Genomic DNA, 19052 nt, shown 5'->3' on the forward strand with positions numbered 1-19052 from the left:
TTCTAAAAAGTATTTTCCCAAATTTTCTTTCTGTGCATTCTTAGTTTAGTTAATTAGTTTAGATAAACAAATCCCTTAATTTTTAGGCTAGATAATAAAAAGAAAGTAATTACTAGTACTCTTGTTTCCTTTGGGTTCGACTATCCGGTCTTGCTAAAGCTATACTACTGTTCGATAGGTACACTTGCCTTCATCGTGATAATAGTTAGTTTCAAGAACGATTAATTATAAATATTTAAAACCTGTCGCTAATATCACGTATCAAACCTTCATCATTAGCTTGTATAAGATCGAAAAAAAAATAAAAGGGCGAAACTGCGAGAAACATTCCGGATGTTGAACTTTAATATAAGGAGAATAAGTGAATTATTAAGGTCTGGATCAATGTTCTCCCAAGAGAAAATTCGTTTAACCCACTCACAAATTGAACGACCAACAAGCTCTCACTAACTCTGATAGAAAATACCGTGTAAGCCATCACTGTCAGGTGCTTTTAAAGGTTCCATATCAAAAAGGGTCTTCTTAATCTCCTCATCAAATACCGGCATACTAAGGAATTGAACCGCTTCCTGTTCAAGAGACGGAAAGGAACCACACCCAAGACTACTCGTTCTTCCTGGTTGCTCACCATAAAGGTTCTTATAAAAATTAACCGCTTCCTGCTTCAAATCATCCTCATCCATAACCCACTCCCCTGCTTGATTTTTTAGGGCAACAATATGACTATCCTTCCTTCTCTGTAAAGTTCACCTATGGAAGAATCTTGTATTACGATCCCTAAAAACTAACCAATCACATCTAGCCTTCTGCCACCATAAAAGTTCCTTATGATGCAACACTAACTCCAACTCTTCATGGATTTCTAGCTCAACCTGATTCAAATAAGTCAAGCTTCTTCAATCAATCACCTTCTAAACATTATCAAGCTTCTTCTTCAAAAGATTCTTCCGATGTGTAATGTGACCATATACCTCTTTATTCCATAATTTCACTTGATTAGTGAAAGTAGCTTTGGTAATCGACATATTCCCCAGAAAATCACAATTCTTTTTAACAAAATCCGAAAACCTCGGATGCTCAACCCAACCAGCCAAAAAATGAAAAGCTCTCCTTGTGGAAGGCTAGACTGCGGGCATAAGAGTTAATTTAAGAGGTCTATAATCCGATTTAAGCTTTTGTAACTGCACGAATCTTAATGAAGGAAACTTAAGGCTCTAAAAATCATTATAAATTGTTCTATCCAGTCTCTCAAAAACTCCCCCTCTATTCTAAGTAAAGTTTCGACCACTAAACCCGAAATCGTAAAGCCTTTTAGAATCTATGAAATCACTAAAGAAAGCACATCTTTTCCCAATGACCCGACCTCTTCTTTTTTCACAAGAAGAAAGAATAGCGTTGAAATCTCCAATTGCTAACCATAGAGTCCCATCCACAGGCACAATACACTTAAGAGTTTCCCATAACTGCTTCCGCTTTTGACCATTAGGACTACCATACACAAAAATGACCAAAACTGATTGCCTATAAGAATTTCCAGAAATTCTAAGTAAAATAAATTGGGAATGATTACTCAAAATATCCATCGAAATTGTATCTTTCCACCCTATCCAAATTCCATCAGAGAAACCCACGACCTCCACACGATGCGAAAATTCAAAATCGGTCAGCTTTGACACCACTTACCCTTGTTTCTAAAAGGCCAATCAAATCAGGCTTATGCTCTCTATTATACTCCCAAAAAACACGAAGAAATTTCAAACTAGCTAAACTTGAAAATTCCAGCAGAAAATAGTAAAATTCATACTTCAAATATAAATTAAAAATAACAAAATTAAAATACCACCATATTATGCTGGTGTGGAACCAAGGCCACCAATCTGTCCATCAGGACTGCCGTCAATCTCTTCTGCACCAAGCCCAACTTGCGAATTGATGAGATTAGCCATAGAGCTTATAGCCTCTATCAAAGGAATTCGAGAAATTCCAGCATTTTTTAATCCACCTTCCTTTTCCTTAAATGTACAATTAAAAGAAGCTCAACCACGACTATTGCCAACTTTATTCTCAGTACCACGCCCTCGGAAATAGAAAAATATTTATTAGTATTAACCAAAATATTTTTCTTATTACCTTTGAATGATTTTGATACATTATTTTCATTAATAATAATAGCCGAATGATGATTTAGGTCTAAAAGATTAGCATCTAATTTGACCACAGTTTCACTAGGGACTTCGAACATGGGATTATTAAGAACCACTTAGTCCTTGCATTTTCTGAAGAACCTGATTGCATTTCAACTAATTCTTGTCCCAATATATCATTAGGAGAAATCCCAACAAAATGTTGCTTATCCAAATAAATGTTTTTTCCATTCAAAACCATGTTGTCCAGTCCAATAGAACTTAACCCTTCATATGCTAATGGACCAGCCTACCCAGGCTTATCCTCTTTTGGCCCACCAAGCTTCTCATTCAACGGTCCGTTCATCCTTGCATCATCTTCCTTTGATTGCGCCAAGCCTGCGGACGGAATGAGAGAAATAAAAATAGAAAAGGTTAATTTATTTCTCAAGTCCTTATCATTTTGAAAAAACCCATCTGACCCCACAGGCCTTTTTCCTAATGATTTAAGACTAACAGCATCCTTATCCTGGCCCATCTCAATAACCCTTGGCCTGCTGGTACTTGGACCCATAGTAGGCCCAACAGAAGACCTAAAACCCTCCTCAATTCCACGATCCACACCAACAGCATAGCCCAAATCCTTTTTACAACTAACCCTAGCTTTATTACCCCTTACCATAGCCTCACTACCAGCTTCCTTCTCCCCCGAAAAACCCCCACAGACCCTCCTAAATCACTGCCTAAAACATCTTCCATAATCAATGGCAAAAATCTAGACCCCAACGTATTCTTCCCTAATTTTGCTACCACATTAACCTGAGAATCTCGTTGACCATGCCTTGATCTCCCCTCAACCAACATCTACGGCCCATAATTAACTCTCTTTCCTTCACCACCTCCACCGAAATCATCTCCGAAAGATGCCACCGCCGCATCCACAGAGATCCCAAAGCTGGATTCGCCAACATTGACAGGCACAACTCCTTAACATGACCATATTTTCCACAACAGAAGCATACCGTCGGGAGTGCCTCATACTCAACCCTTTGAACAACACCATCAACCAAAACCTGAGAGACCAATGGTTTATCCAGAGTGATAAACACTGCCAAGTGGGCAAATCGTCCTCTAGTTCTGTTGTCAGTTTGTAAATATAATTTGACAAGTTTCCTGATTACTCATCCAATAGCCTCAATGATTTTTCGTTTGTACAGGTAGCCCGAAAGATCTAGCAATTGAATCCAAGTTATCACCACACTAGGGTAAGATTATGCTGGATTAAACGTTTTCGTCCACGGTTGCACAGTAAGGTATTGCCCGAATATGACCCATGGACCCTGGGTTAAGACTTTGTTATAATCCTCAATATCCTTAAACTTAACCAAAAAATATCCATTAGATGAAAAGATTTTGCAAGTTTCCAGAGATTAAGGATACGATTGTGCAGCACATTATAGCTAATGTTACGTCCTAACAACTTGAGAATGATCGTTAATTCAATCTCTTTGAACAGGATGTCCTTAATACGATCCGAGAAGGCAATTGATAGAATCCCATCAACCATGGACATATTCACATACCCTGTAACACCCCTTACCCATGTCCAACGCCGGAATAGGGTACAAGGCATTACCGTACTTAAACATACACATTCATGCAAAAACCAGGCAATAAAATCTCTTTTAATTCAAAACCTTTCAAACACATGCATGTCGTCCCTTATTTGGGTCTAGAAGCCCAAAACATTCATTAAAATCGATTCGAGACTAAACCGAGAACTTTGAGAAGTTTCAGGAAAACTTAAAAAAATTTCCTATGAAATAGGGTCACACACTCGTGTGGACATAGAGACACCCTCGTGTCCTCAGGCTATGTAACTCTCTATTTATGACGTCAGCATGCACATCAAACCACACGGTCGGGCCACACGCCCGTGTCTCTAGGCTGTGTTCCTCACACGGTTGAGACACACTGCCGTGTCTCAGCCTGTATGGCCAACACTTAGGCTATTTTTCAAGCCTTCATGTTACCCATAATCTCTTACAACCTTATGCACATCAAAATCACAAATCATGGCATTATTTTAGTGATTAAACACTCTTTATTAAGACATATCCTTAACATTAACATGTCCTCTTATAAGTAATGCATCTACTCATGCAATACTAAGTCTAGAATCCTTATTTCACATTCATAAGACTTGTCATTTTGATGACCACTTTTACCATTATACTATGGTTACCAACTTATCCATCAAGCACTCAAGTTCAATCATTATCACGTTGTGTTTATAACGTGCGATTACTTCATGGCTATGACCACTTCAACTGGTCATAGAGCATACCTCCAACACACATGTCATATTACTAACCATGCATGGCAAGCAAACATAATCACATTATAAACATTAGACATGACATGAATAGCTAGGCTTACGAGCCATAAACAATATGAGCCACATCTCATGGTCATATACATATAACTCAATATAAGCCAACATATTTGGCCAAAGAAAAATAATACATGTCAATCAACTAGCTTCTTATACATGCCACTCACTTGAAATTTCTAATATATACTTCATTATTCCAAAGGTAGCGACTTGATAGTATGATGTTGCCTCTGACAATCTCTAACCCCGAGCTAACCTAAAAACACTAAAGGAAAGGAAAGGAAGAGAGTAAGCTTTATAGCTTAGTAAGACCGTGTGAAAATAATAAGCAATTTATCAACTTGCTTCTCATGGTAATACAACCTTATTTGCATTTTTACTCATGTTTCAATCAAGCTATTTTCTCGAGTCACAGTCACTAAATTATTTATATCTGAAGCTACAAAACTCCAAATTAGGTTTTTCTAATTTTCCCTGAAACTAGGCTCACATATCTTCTTACCATAAAATTTTCAAACTTTTTGGTTTAGCCAATTAGTACAGTTTATTCCTTAAAGTTACCCATTTTTCACTGTCTGACAGATCTGTCCCCTCTTCACTAAAAAATAATCATCTCATAATATGGATGTTCCCGTCTATTTCTCTTGAACATAGACTCATTAAGAATTCTAAGCGTATAAATTATAACCCATAACTATTTTGTAAAATTTTCAATGATTTTCTCAAATCAAAACAGGGGATTTCGAAGTCATTCTAACTCTATCTCACAACAATTTAAATATTTCATAATATGAAACTCTTTTGCTTGCACCATTTCTTCTATGTGAAACTAGACTCATTAGGATTTAATTTCATATTTTATTCAACCTCTAACTTAATTTCCACTATTTTTGGTGGATTTTCGAAGTCGGACTATGGCCGCTATCCAAAACTATTTTAGTGTAAATTAACGATACTAAGTTTATCACACCATATTAATTCATTTTCACTACATTGGTAAGGTTACATATTCATACATCATAAGTATAGACTATAATCACAAGGTCATCACAAAATCATTCTCATAAGCATGAATTACCTATTTACATCTTCACTAAATGTGCATCAAAAACTGAATTTTTTTCTCATGAGCTTGGCATACATACCTCTGTTACTCAACATGCTCATATTCATTCCTTACTAATCATATAACATGAATTGAATTCACATTTCATCAATTTCATGTAAGTACCTGTACCACTCATAATATGGTCATAACCTTTCTCATTTATCTTAAACTGTAACTCTCATCGTTGAACCATTCGGAACACTACCGGATATTCAATAAGCCTCAAATATGGGGTAGAATGCCGATGCCATGTCCCAGACATGGTCTTACACTGGCTCATCCATCAAGTTGATGCCATGTCCCAGACATGGTCTTACACTGACTATCGAAATCGAGGCTGATGCCATGTCCTAAACATGGTCTTACACTGGCTCTCACATCTCCTTGCAGATGCCATGTCCCAAACATGATCCTACACTGGCTCTCATAATATGGTCGATGCATTCCCAGACATGTCTTACACTAGCACACAATAACCCAAATGTCATGGCATGAATATCCGAATTGTTTCTTAAGGTTCAAACGGAATTCTACTATCTCAATATTCACCATACATAATCATTTCCACAACCAAACAATTCATGCTATATCAATTTAAACACATTTAATAACAATGTAATTGTATTATTTACATACAACTTACTCGTTTCAATGGAATATCATATTCCATCAAATCTCCAAGCATTCAATCAACACATAAATGTTATTTACATTTGACATCACTTTCTCATATACAATATCATCAACCTAAACTTTAATACAATCTTGGCAAGATAGATTTTCAAGTATAATAAAAATGGCATAAATATTATGCTCATTTAATCACACGAACTTACCTCAAATGCAATTTCGGCTAATTATTCTCTTTTTGTTTTTAACCACTCACTTTCTCAATTTAAGCCCAAATCTCGATTTTCTTGATCTAACATGATAAAATTCACTCATTTAATCACTAAATAAATTTGGACAATCAAAACTCACATTTTTGGAAAAATGACCATTTTGCCCCTAGATTTTCACAGAATGACCATTTTACCCTTAGGCCCAGAAATCAATTTTTATCGAATTTCCTTATTAGACAAGCCTAACTGACCAATTATTACTTTTATGACAACCCCAAATTTCCACTATTTCACACAATTACAACCTATTTTATAACTTTTTACAAAATGACTCTTTTAAGTGTTTTCCATGAAAATCCTTTCACAAAAGTTGTTTATTACACAACCAAGATTCATTTTCTTCCATAAAAATTCAGCAAACAACATAAATCCTTTCATATCAAATTGCTAGACTATCAACCATTTCACAAAATAATCCCCCCATTAGCTAGTTCATGCTACAAGGGTTCCAAAAGTACAAAAATCAACAAGAATGATCATTAAAATCACTTACTTGCAAGGGATGAAAGTTGCTGAAATTTTGAGCTTTCAAAACCCCTATTTTGCTGGTATTTTCGGTGGGGGAAGGAAGAAAGATGAAAAGATGACATCTTTTTTCTTTTTATTTTATTTTATTACCAAAAAGTTACCTAATGCACATCAACTTTGATTTTTCAACATTTTTGTCTCCTTGATGAGCCACTAACATATTTATGGTTTATTTACTCAATAAAGACCGTAATTTAATGTTCTATAGCTATTTGCCTTAGCTAGCAAAAACAAAACTTTTGCCCTTTACGCGATTTAGTCCTTTTTCGCAATTAAGCATGAAATCGCTAAAATTATTTCACCAAAATTTTCATGCACTCATATGATCATGCTATAACACTTAAAATATCATTAAAAATAATTTCTCCAGCCCGGGAATAGTGGTTCCAAAACCACTATTCCGATTAGACCCAAAATCGAGCTGTTACATCCTCTTCCAGTAATTCAAAATCACTCTCATTTTTTTCAAAAAATCCCTTCAAGATCCCTATCAGAAGAGGCAACACCTCTCCCTAAAAGCTTGTCTTTAAAAGACATAATCGGCTCTTGATCAAAATCAACAACTATATTAGTTGCTTCCCCATCAACAGCTTCCTTGAATCTTACTTTTTTTTTTATTCCAATCACCATCAGCGCGAGGATCTCTATCAGTATCGTTGCAGGAATTTTGCGTCTCCATTTCTTTTCAATGTTAACCAGCCAACCTTTAACGGAAAAAACATTCTCGATAAAGCAAAATTATTTTAATGAAATGTAATATATATATATATATATATATATATAACATATGGTAAAGTATATGGTAATATTAACAAGTTCCAAAAATTAAGAAAAGAATGCATTAAAAGTTTTAAAATATTTTTAGTTTTATTGTAACATTAATTTTGGTAATAATTATGAATACATTAGGTAAAAGAATATTATTAAGTTCTAAAAATATTTATTCAATTACCGTTATGCTGTTGAATCTTAGTAAAACATTGAGGTAAAATATATTTTTAATTAATTTTAAATTTAAATCTCAACTAATTAGCTGAATTAATGTTAAAAATGAAAGATACATATTTTTTACCATCTATTTTAATTAATATAAAGAAATTTTTATAGATCTAAAATATTATTTTTAATATGAGTTTTGCAAGAGTTCAATCATTGACTTTGTTAAAATGTCAACACCTATAAAATTATTTAAATGGATTAATAACAAAAAAAAATTGACTTTTCACACTAAAAATTTATTAAACCAAACTTTAATTGACAAATTATTTTGATATAAAAAATATGATGTTTTTAATAAAATCATTTAAAACAACATTTGACAAAAAAATTATTTCAAACGATATCTTGAAAGAAAAATTGTTTAACTTATACTTAAAAAATCTTTTAAGGTCAAATTAGTTAAACAAACTTTTAAATATTTTTCAAATAGTTAAAAATGCTCCGGGCAAAAAACATCGATTTGGATCTATACTTTTTGTCAAGTATCAATAAATTTAGTTGAGTATCGATAGATTCATAGTTTTATCGATACCTTTTTTGATATCGATACCTTTTTCAGTATCGATACAAAAATGTCATTTTGTCTTTTAAAGTATTTATCAAGTATCAATACAGTATCGATATCTTTTTCTTGGTATTGATAATTTTTTTCAAGTATCGATAGTGGTACACTTTTATCAATACATTTTCCTGTATCGATACGAAATTGGCCTTCTGACTTTCAAAGTATTGATCAAGTATCGATATGGTACCGATACCCTCTATTTGGTATCGATAAAATTCTCTTGGTACCAATATTGATGGCTCTAACAGTCACTAAACTGGGGGTTAGATGCTAATAGTATCAATACTTGTAGAAACAATATCGATATCTATTGTTGCTAGTGACATAAATGCATTGGTATTTTCATCCCCAACGGCTCTATTTAATGCCCCAACAACACAATGGTTGGAAATCAATTTGGGAGTATAAATACAAGTTTCTAAAGGCTCTACAACAACAAGAGAGATTAGCCTAGCTCAAATTTCAATCAAACAACCTTTGTGCTTAAATTTTCATACTTTTCTTATACACCCTTGTGAGTTTTCATTGTTATTCATTCAGCTCAAGTGTTTTCTTATTTCATTTATGCTCAATTGGCAAATAATTCAATCTTGTAGGGATTAGTTCTTAATTTTCTTATTTGTTTCACTTTTTGAGAGGGTTATATCTTAAAGTTTGGGTAGAAACCTTAAGGTAGTTGTAAGGCTAAACATTGTCCTTAAAGGTTAATCAAATGACACCATGTTTGGTTGAGGGGAATGTTATTCATTGAATGGTAAACCATTCTTTTGTTTGGTTGAATGTAATACCCATTCAATGGAATTATCATTACTTCCTTATTACATGTCTTCCCCTAATAGTTATTCTTTGGTATCACCAAAGAATGGTTATTCCATACAACCTTAAATAACAAAACAAAATTAATTTCAGTTAGTCCTTTAAAACTTGGACTCAAAAATATAAAAATAAAATATTTAAAATATTTTAATATAATTTAATATAAAACTAAAAATATTTTAATATAATTTAAAATAAAATATTTTAATATATTTAATATAAGAATAATTATATTAAAATGTTATTAAATTATAAAAATATTTGAAATATTTTAATATAATTTAATATAAAACTAAAAAATATTTTAACATAATTTAAAATAAAATATTTTAATATACTTAATATAAAAATAAATATATTAATTTTTATTAAATTATAAAAATATTTGAAATATTTTAATATAATTTAATATAAAACTAAAAAATATTTTAATATGATTTTAAATAATATATTTTAATATAAAAATAATTGTATTAAAATTTTATTAAATTATATTTTTATTTTTTATATTTAATAATAATCATATTAAAATTTAATAACAATAACAATAATCTACCAAAAAAATTCTGTTAAGAATACTCTGGTCATTTTAGTTTTTTTCCTTATGCTATTACAAAATCTATTTCATTCAACTGAATACAAGAATACTATTACAGTTCTATTCCATTCCATTCAACCAAACAATTGAATTACTAATTACAAATTTATTCCATTATAGCTCTTTTTTACTACAGTTCTATTTCTTTACATCCCTATTTAATTCTAGTGAACCAAACGTGTCGGTAGTAAATTTGAAAAAATTCTTAGTAGTGGAGTAAATAATTGGAGTAGAACCACTCTAAATCGTGTTCAATTATTCTTTCTTTTCTTTCAAACTTTCACGTATTTTTTAAAAATCAATTCACCCCCTCTGGACAATTCTGGATTGATTAATTGAGATAACAAAAATGTAAAATGGATTTAATATATATTGTTGCAATTTTGTAAAGATGGTAAGATGCCAATAATTATAAGGAATTATGGTGACATGGAAATGGATTTGACGTAGGATTTCTTTTTAAAAAATTTAAATCAAATCCCTAAAAAGTTGGAAAAACAAAAGGAAAACATTAATTGCAAGAACATTTTTTTATAGAATTTTTATATTATAAATCGACTCATTTTGAAATTATTTCAACACATGATTCAAGCTATTTTCATTTTTATTGCAGATTTTTACTTAAAAGCAATTCCATAATGTTCATAATTTATTTATAATGAATTATTTTTAATCTTTTGTTCTTAACAAAGAAATCTATAATATTGATACTGATTCCCAATCTAAAATTATTGAAGATTCAAGTGCTATAGTTACCTTTACAAGAATATGTATTTGGAGCGTTGTAAGATTTAGCGGAGAAATGAACATCATAGGGAGTTTCTATGATTATGTTTTAATGTATCTTTAAGCTATCATATCAAAAATAATTTTGTTTGAAATATTATCTTATTTCTAATCAAGATTATGTTTTTAAATATGCTCTATATTCTTTTATCTATATGAAGGAGTAAATTGAAAATAAAATATCTAACATTGATTACATTAAAACTTTAATATATATAATTTTAACTCTTTATTGTAGCAATTATTAATTTCTATAGATAAATAAAATTTTAATATTTTTTAAATCAAGGATTTAACTAAATTTTTTATAAAACATTCAATGTTTATGAAAATAAATAAATTCACCAAGATTTTGTATAAAAATGGAATATTAGATATCAATGACAATTTAATCAAGGTTTAAATTTAAAAAAAAAAACCTTAAATAACACAGACCGATTCGCATAATTAGTGCATTAATTATTTATTTACACAAAAAACTATTAAAATTTATGAATTTTTTAATTAATACTAAATTGCTTGAAAACGATTCATACAGCAATTGTAGTAACGAAATTTATTTGTAGAAAGAAATATATTTGTCTAAAATTGTTTTTCATGGATATTTTGGAATATATATTAAGAGATTAACTCAATACATAGTTTCATGTGTCAAAATGTTTAAATATTTATTACAATTATTTTTAAAACCCTAATATTTGAATATCATTTCTTTAATTTTTATATATTAAAAATAATGGAAAATAATAATTGAACAATTCTTAAAGTTAAATTAATTGCAAACATATTCAATGATTTAAGAAAATTTAAATGATATATATTATAAATTATGACACATTATTCTTGTCTCTTTATATTTATATATAAACCTTAAAAATAACAAACTTTCAAAAATAATATAAAACTATTTGTAGTTGGTTAATATTTGACAAATATTCTAAACTTTAACACTATGTTTGGTTGGAGGGAATGGCTATTCCATTCCCTCCTTATTCTTTAATGTCTACTAATGCTTTTGTTTGGTTTACCGTCTCTTCATTCGGCCGTATTACTTAAAGCGTTTCTATCCCCTCAAACGCGTAATATGGATTCAGTGCTGAAAGCTTGGAATGGCCATTCCGACTATCGCCGAATAGAAATGAAGAAAATTCTTCCCAAAATCTCCTTCATACTTTCTCTGCAAATGCGTTCAAAATTGCTTCTTTTATCACAACAATACAATTTCAGGTTAGCAGATTTTTCTTTAAGTTTAATTTCGTTTGGTTTCTATTCTCCAATAATCAAATTTTGTTTTAGAAGGGTTTTGGTGATGGGTTTTCTTTAAAATTTCTAAAAAAATAAGCTACAACTCAACTCCCAAATCTCTGTCTTTTGGAGGAGATGATGTTTCATTTTCTCTTATGGGAAACCTATGGACTAGAATTGAATTGCAAGGAGTCAATCGTAATCATCATATCGATCTCTTCTTCTTAATCCTTGTTTTATTATTTCGATTTTGCTGCTGGAGAGGACAAAAATAAACTAATTAATGGAGGAGATAACTCAAATTTTGATGAATTTATATTGTCTGTAATACCCACGCATATCCCTTTTGCAATATTTGTCGTTCTTTAAATCAGAGTTTTATTCCCAAATTTCTTACTGATAATAACTTAGTTTTCATTATTGTATTTTACAGTATTTCAAATTTGGAGATATGGTGCAACAAACGAAAATTTATTAAGAAATATACATTATAGTGCTTTGGAGCAGACACAAATTGAAGTCCAGACACTAGAGGGTCAAACGAAACCAGAAGTTCTTCTAGCGGGCAGTATAGATGGCTCTTTCAGGTATAAATGGAGTTGGAAATAGATATAGATGTATCTGTATCCTCTTCCAAGTACAAGATGCCTTCGATTTTCTATTATTGTACTATAAATTCTAGTACTTTAGTTGGATCTACAAGTCAGTAATGTCAGTTTTCCAGCTTCGGTGTTCTGTTTTTATGAGCTTGTTAACAAAATTTAGGTCAGGGTTGAAAGCTGAAATTGGAATACTCTTTCCTAGGATATTTTTCTCTGGCATGAATCAGTGCAGTGCTTAGTTAGCATCATTAAGTCAATGGGAGCTTGGATGGATCAAGAGCTGAAGATAGGTGATTCTGACTTGTCTAGGAGCTCCGAGAGTGACACTTCATCAGAGAGACCTTCAACCTCGATTGCAGAAGATAGAGTTGTCCCTGATTGTGAGTTGCATCCAAAAATGAATTTTGAATTGTCAGATACTGCTACGCTTGAGCAACATCGGGCTTACAAGATTGAACTCCAAGTCAGTAATTTTTTTATATTGGGATAAGTATGAGTGGTTCTTCAAGTAGCAGTTACTTATCTAGTACTGAAACTGTCACAGAGGGTTGCCTAAATATATCATTATAATTTGCCATATTACTATTGACTTCTCTTCAGTCATGTATTTTTATGTAGCGTAATTTTATGTGTAGCTCTCCTTTTCTTTTACAAGCTTAATTTTACTGACCAACTTTACTGGGTTACATGCAAAATGGTAGCTCATTATTTAACAGGAATCCTTTTAAAGGCATCGAGTTTCTTATAAATACATGCAGATGAGAGCTTTATTGCCTGATAGACCAGGCTCTTCTTCAGCCAAGTTAAATAGTTCCATCACTATTTCATTCTTGAGATATTCCAATAGAAGCACAAAGCGTTTCTGATCCACATTGTATACAACAAAATCGCCCTGCTCAACTGCTGTCGACATGCTACAACTGTTTGCGTCAGTATCTGAGGTGGCACTTGATGATGTGATCCTCTTTCTCCTGATTACAGCCATTTTTTGCCATTTTCTTGCTAACTTGATAAGCTTCTTAGCATTGACCATCTTGCTTTGCTCTAAGGTTAATAGGAAAGAACTCCGAGATGAAAGGAAAAAGAGGGATGATTTAGGCTTGAAACTCTTCTGGATATAAAGCAATGGAAATTTGATGAATATATAACTAGAAGGTGAGAAACAGTCCCTTTAATGAATAGTACAATGCCGGTATTCATTGGAAACAAAGACGTGGTAGGTAGATATGTGTAGTCTGCAAGGTGACCATGTTTGCTTTTATTGGATGATTAACCCCCAGCAAAGTTGATCATATATAGAAGTTCATATATACATCTTTATGTAACTTACAAGTGGTTTAACAACAATAAGGTCCAGTAATGAAAGTGGTTAGATGATCCACATGTTCTGGATTGATGAGTTTTTATAATTTCTGAAACAGATTTTGCCCCTAAAAGATTGTTTATAACAGATTTTGCCCCTAAAAGATTGTTTATCTCTAGGCTGTTATGCTTTTAAATTGTTTTATGTCTAAATCTACTCTGCATTTATCTGTCTGTTAATTGCTTCAAGAGATTATAGGGTCAAATATAGGCTTAAATCTATTTGAGCTACCTTTACCTGATAACTATTATAACTGGATAGACATAAAAAAAATAGTAAAAAGAACTCTTCAATTCCTCTCAATTTCAAATTGAGTAAATTGGTCCTTCTAAGAAAATCAAAGCAATTTATTTCCTATCAATTTCAAAGGTTAGAAATTAAGAACAATTAATCATAGAGTTAATATTTTCATGGATTATACGTGATTTTAATTAGTATAATAATAAATTTAGCCATTTTGATTGGTATAATAATAAATTCAACCCTCATTGTTTATACATTCTATCAATTGGGTCCAAATTTAATAAATTTATCCTGTAACATTTGTGTAAATGTTGAGGTTCAATTTATTGAATTTTCCTAATATTGGCTATGAACTGAGCTTGCATGCTTTCTCACAACCATCTTCTTCTAAGCCAGGTAAATCTCTTGAAGATTTAGTTGAGCCTTTCTCTAATACAGCTCAACGTTTGCAGGCAAACATGGAGAACCACTTTCATAACATAGAAAATCAAATCAATCAACGTACGGTTTTAGTGTAGCAGATTAGAACCTCAAGAAGTTGACCAAGAGGTGGTCGCTCTCAAGGAATTAACACTGCTTTTCTGAATAATAACACAATATGCATACTTATGTAGCTTTTTTTTATGGTATAATGACATGATAGAATGTGATTACAATGTTGTAACTTTTGATGTTGTAAAATTTTATATCATATGAATTATGACATATAAACTAATGAAATCATGTAACTTTTTGTTAATATATGAATATTATGTTTAGATGTGAAATATAATTCTCAAGTTATTTATTACTTCTAATATTTTGTTTATAATTAAATTATTTGTTTCAATAATGATATTTTAGCACATTAAATATGTATTGCAGTTTAAAAATAATAAATTAGATTATATATTATTTTATAGTATTATCTATTATGATTTTTCATACATATATTAATAATTATATTAAGAATGTTATTAAATTATATATTATTTTATTAAATTATATTTAATAATAATTATGTTAAAATATGGTTAAATTATTTTTAATAAAATATATTTAACAATAATTTTATTAAAATTTAATAACAATAACAATAATCATCTACCTAAAAAATTACATTGAGGGTATTTTGGTCATTTAAATCTTTTTCTTATTCTATTAAAGATCTATTCCATTTAACCAAACACAAGAATTATATTACAACTCTACTCCATTCCATTCAACCAAATAATTGAATTACTTATTACAGCTTTATTCCATTACAGCTCTATTCCATCACAATTCTATTCAATTACGATTCTATTCAATTACAGTGAACCAAACGTACCCTAAATATTTATACTATTTTGTCTTTACAATCATCATAATATTTTAAAAATAAAAAATTCAAAGAATAAGGATAATATTTTAGTTTATAAATTCAATCAAATCCACGGAATAAAAAGCTAGATTTTAATAATAATGGGTTAATCACCAAATTTTACATAAAAGAACCTAAATTGCATTTTTTTTTTCGAGATTTAAATTCCATTTAAAAGGACGTAAATTAATGTTTTTTTCATGCTAATAATTTAGTCAATTGTTTTTTGGTGAATTATAATAATATAATAAAGCCCGAACAATAAATGCAATTAGTGCGACTCGAACTCAAATCACATCTAGGATGGTGAACACCCTTAATTATCATACCATCATATAAGGTTCAATTTTTTGAATAATAATGTTGACATGTAAATGATTGGAGATACATGGAACTGAAACAACTATGCTAAAAGTTAATATTTTCATTTCTGTTTCTCTAATTTATTTTATTTTAAATAACATAAATATCCGTACTTCTTTTCATATAATACTAAATTTAAGGGATGATATATATTTATTTAGTGGCAATTAGGTTGATTTTGAAGTATATAATTTTTTTTTTTTTTGTCTGTCTTGAACTTGGTAGCTAAGTTAATTTTGGTCTTTAAATTCGAAAAATATAAAAGTTTGATGAGTTGGTATTATGATATTGTGCCACATCATTACTTAAAAGTTAAAAATTTTATATAAATTTTCAGGTGATGATATGGTACAATATCAAAATGTCGCATTTAATGTTTTAATAATTAAATTAGCAATTGAACAAGTCAAACCTCTAGTTCCTGGTTCAACCAGTTAGAGCGATTTGACTACCGACTAACAAAAAAAAATAAATAATTAAAAAAAATGATAAGATCTAAAAATATTTTTAAAAAAATATAGGTTAAATATAAAATTGGTACCCGAACTTGTTCACTTATTCCAGATTGGTACTTATAGTTTTTTTGTTCCAGATTGGTACCCAAACTTTTTTATCAACTAAATTAGCACTCAAGTCTAACGACATTAAATTCAGGACATATGGAACTCTAAAATGAAGACACATGGCAATGATGATGTCATAATGACATCATCATTTAAAAATATTTAAAAATTAAAAAATAATAAATAATAATATTTTTTTCTTTTGATTCTTCTCTCCCTCTATAGTCTGCACTTTCGATTCTTCTTCTATCATTTTCAATGATTTTGGCCAAATTCCTCAATTTCTTCTTCTTCTTTTTCAACCTAAATTGCTGCTGTAACACCCATATCCTGTTCCATTGTCAGAATAGGGTTATGGTGTGTTACCGTACAAGTCAAAACATTTCATTTCAATTAGCATCCAATCATAAAAATAAGTTCATAAATTCAAATAAGATTCAACATAAAATAAATCAAACATTTACAGGCCTTAAATCAAGCCTTCAAAGCCCTCAAAATAAGTTACGAACATTTAGGAATCAAACATGAACAAATCAGAATATTTAAGGAAAATTTTAAAAAAATTAAAAACAGGGGTCACATGGCCGTATGGCACTACTCAGGACATGGCCGTATGGTCAAACGTATCCCAGACCGTGTATCATTTGAAATGAATCCACAAGGTCATGTCGTAGGCCATGTGCTAGCTCGTGTAACAATCGAAATACCCTTACACGGTTGTGTCGCAGGCCGTGTTTCAGACCATGTTGATATTGCAGTTAAACACGCTCAGGGCACATGCCCGTGTGGGTTGCCCGTGTGTGACACACAGCTATGTGACATCCCATATCCCAGGCAGTATGTATCCAAAATTGACCCAAAACATGCTTTTTTCTTCTCTATTATGCATACAAACTTAAACATACTCAAACATACAATCAAATAGGTTATTTGACACCTTCAATATCAATCTACTCATGTAATATAATCAATCCTAAGCCTAACCAATATGCCATCATAGACACATTAATATTTCATTATAATTCACTTCCATATTTTCATATACAAAGCACAACTAACATATTAAAATCTTACATATATATCATTTCATATCATTAGTCATCATAGTGTCATTGTAGTTCATTCTTGATCAACAAATTCTACCCAGTAAAACATGCATACCTACATAGGTTATCCAAACAAAAACACAAGTTAAACGTATAATTTGGACAAACCAAGTACTTATGCATTATATCCAAAAGGACTCCTGTTACATGCCATAGATACCAAACTAAAATCTAAGTCTACCAAAAATTCCTGGATAGTGTGATTCTTCGAGCTGATCCGATCTCCCGATCTACAAAACGTATCTACAAGATAAAAAACAAATAATATGAGTAAGCTTTCGTAAAGCTTAGTAAGTTCGTTGATTGAACGTTAAAGCTTACCGAATCAACATAATAATAATTCAACAAAAAGATTAATGAACAGATTTCCTGTCAACAAGGTTATTATCAAAATTCTTGTTAATCACAGCTCCAACAGGTGAGTAATGCTCAAACATCAGTTTAAATCAATTTTCCACATTTCAATAACATTTGCATTTCTTACTATCACAATGCATAATCTTTTTAACATATAATAATAATACAATATTTACCACTTTTACACATATATACTATTACAAACCGCTTACTGTTTCACACATCATATTTAGATCCTCATTTGTTTCCATCTGATGAATACTGTAAAGACGATTGAAACCCCGGTACACATTTCCTATTGTACCATAGTCCAACTATGGTCTTACATATGCATTATCATGGCCTTGCCATAGTCTTACGTTCATAGTGCCCTAACCCAGTTATGGTCTTATCACCAGAATGTCATAGCCCAACTATGGTCTTACATATAAACAATGCCATAGTCCAACCATGGTCTTATGTCCATAGTGCCATAACCCAGTTATGATCTTATCATCAGAATGCCATAACCTAGCTATGATCTTACATATATATATACACTGTCATGGTCCAACCATGGTCTTACGTTTGAATAATTGTCATAGCCTCTCTATGGTCTTACGTGCAAATACAACTTGTCTCTATTTATGTAACTCCCCTTACCCATACCCGAGACCGGGACCAGGTATGAGGCATTACCAAGCATGTACTTGAACATTTTCGGGAAATACGGGTTATAAAATTTTGTTCCAATTTGAAACCAATCCAATAGCATCTTGGTGTCTCTATTATGAGCCTACGAGGCTCAAACGTACATTGAAATTGATCTGGGACTAGACCGAGGACCTAATAAAAATTTAAGAAAAATTTTGAGTTAATGTCTCACACGGCTATGTGGAGACATTGCACACACTCGTGTGCTTTGGGACATGCCTGTGTCCCCTACCCGTATGGAATTAATTGAATTTATTTTCTACTTCGAACCTACAGGGGTTTTCACACGGCCAAGCACACGCCCATGTCTCTGGCTCGTGTCCTTCACACGGCCTTGACACGCCCATGTGGTCGC

General features: G+C 31.2%; 1 long non-coding RNA gene across 3 annotated transcripts; it reads left to right on the forward strand.

The window, feature by feature from the left end:
* The first annotated feature begins 11821 nt into the window (after positions 1-11821).
* On the forward strand, positions 11822-15045 carry LOC128288414 (uncharacterized). Of its 3 annotated transcripts, none has more exons than XR_008278752.1 (5): positions 11822-12047; positions 12499-12652; positions 12831-13623; positions 13717-13822; positions 14726-15045. It is a non-coding gene; the product is annotated as an uncharacterized LOC128288414 (long non-coding RNA). The 3 variants fall into 3 exon arrangements; XR_008278749.1 differs by lacking the exon at positions 14726-15045 and having other exon boundaries at positions 12870-13130; positions 13369-13623; positions 13717-14076; XR_008278745.1 differs by lacking the exon at positions 14726-15045 and having other exon boundaries at positions 13717-14076.
* Positions 15046-19052: the final 4007 nt, after the last annotated feature.

The sequence above is a fragment of the Gossypium arboreum genome, chromosome 2 (assembly GCF_025698485.1).
Source record: "Gossypium arboreum isolate Shixiya-1 chromosome 2, ASM2569848v2, whole genome shotgun sequence".
Classification (NCBI taxonomy): domain Eukaryota; kingdom Viridiplantae; phylum Streptophyta; class Magnoliopsida; order Malvales; family Malvaceae; genus Gossypium; species Gossypium arboreum.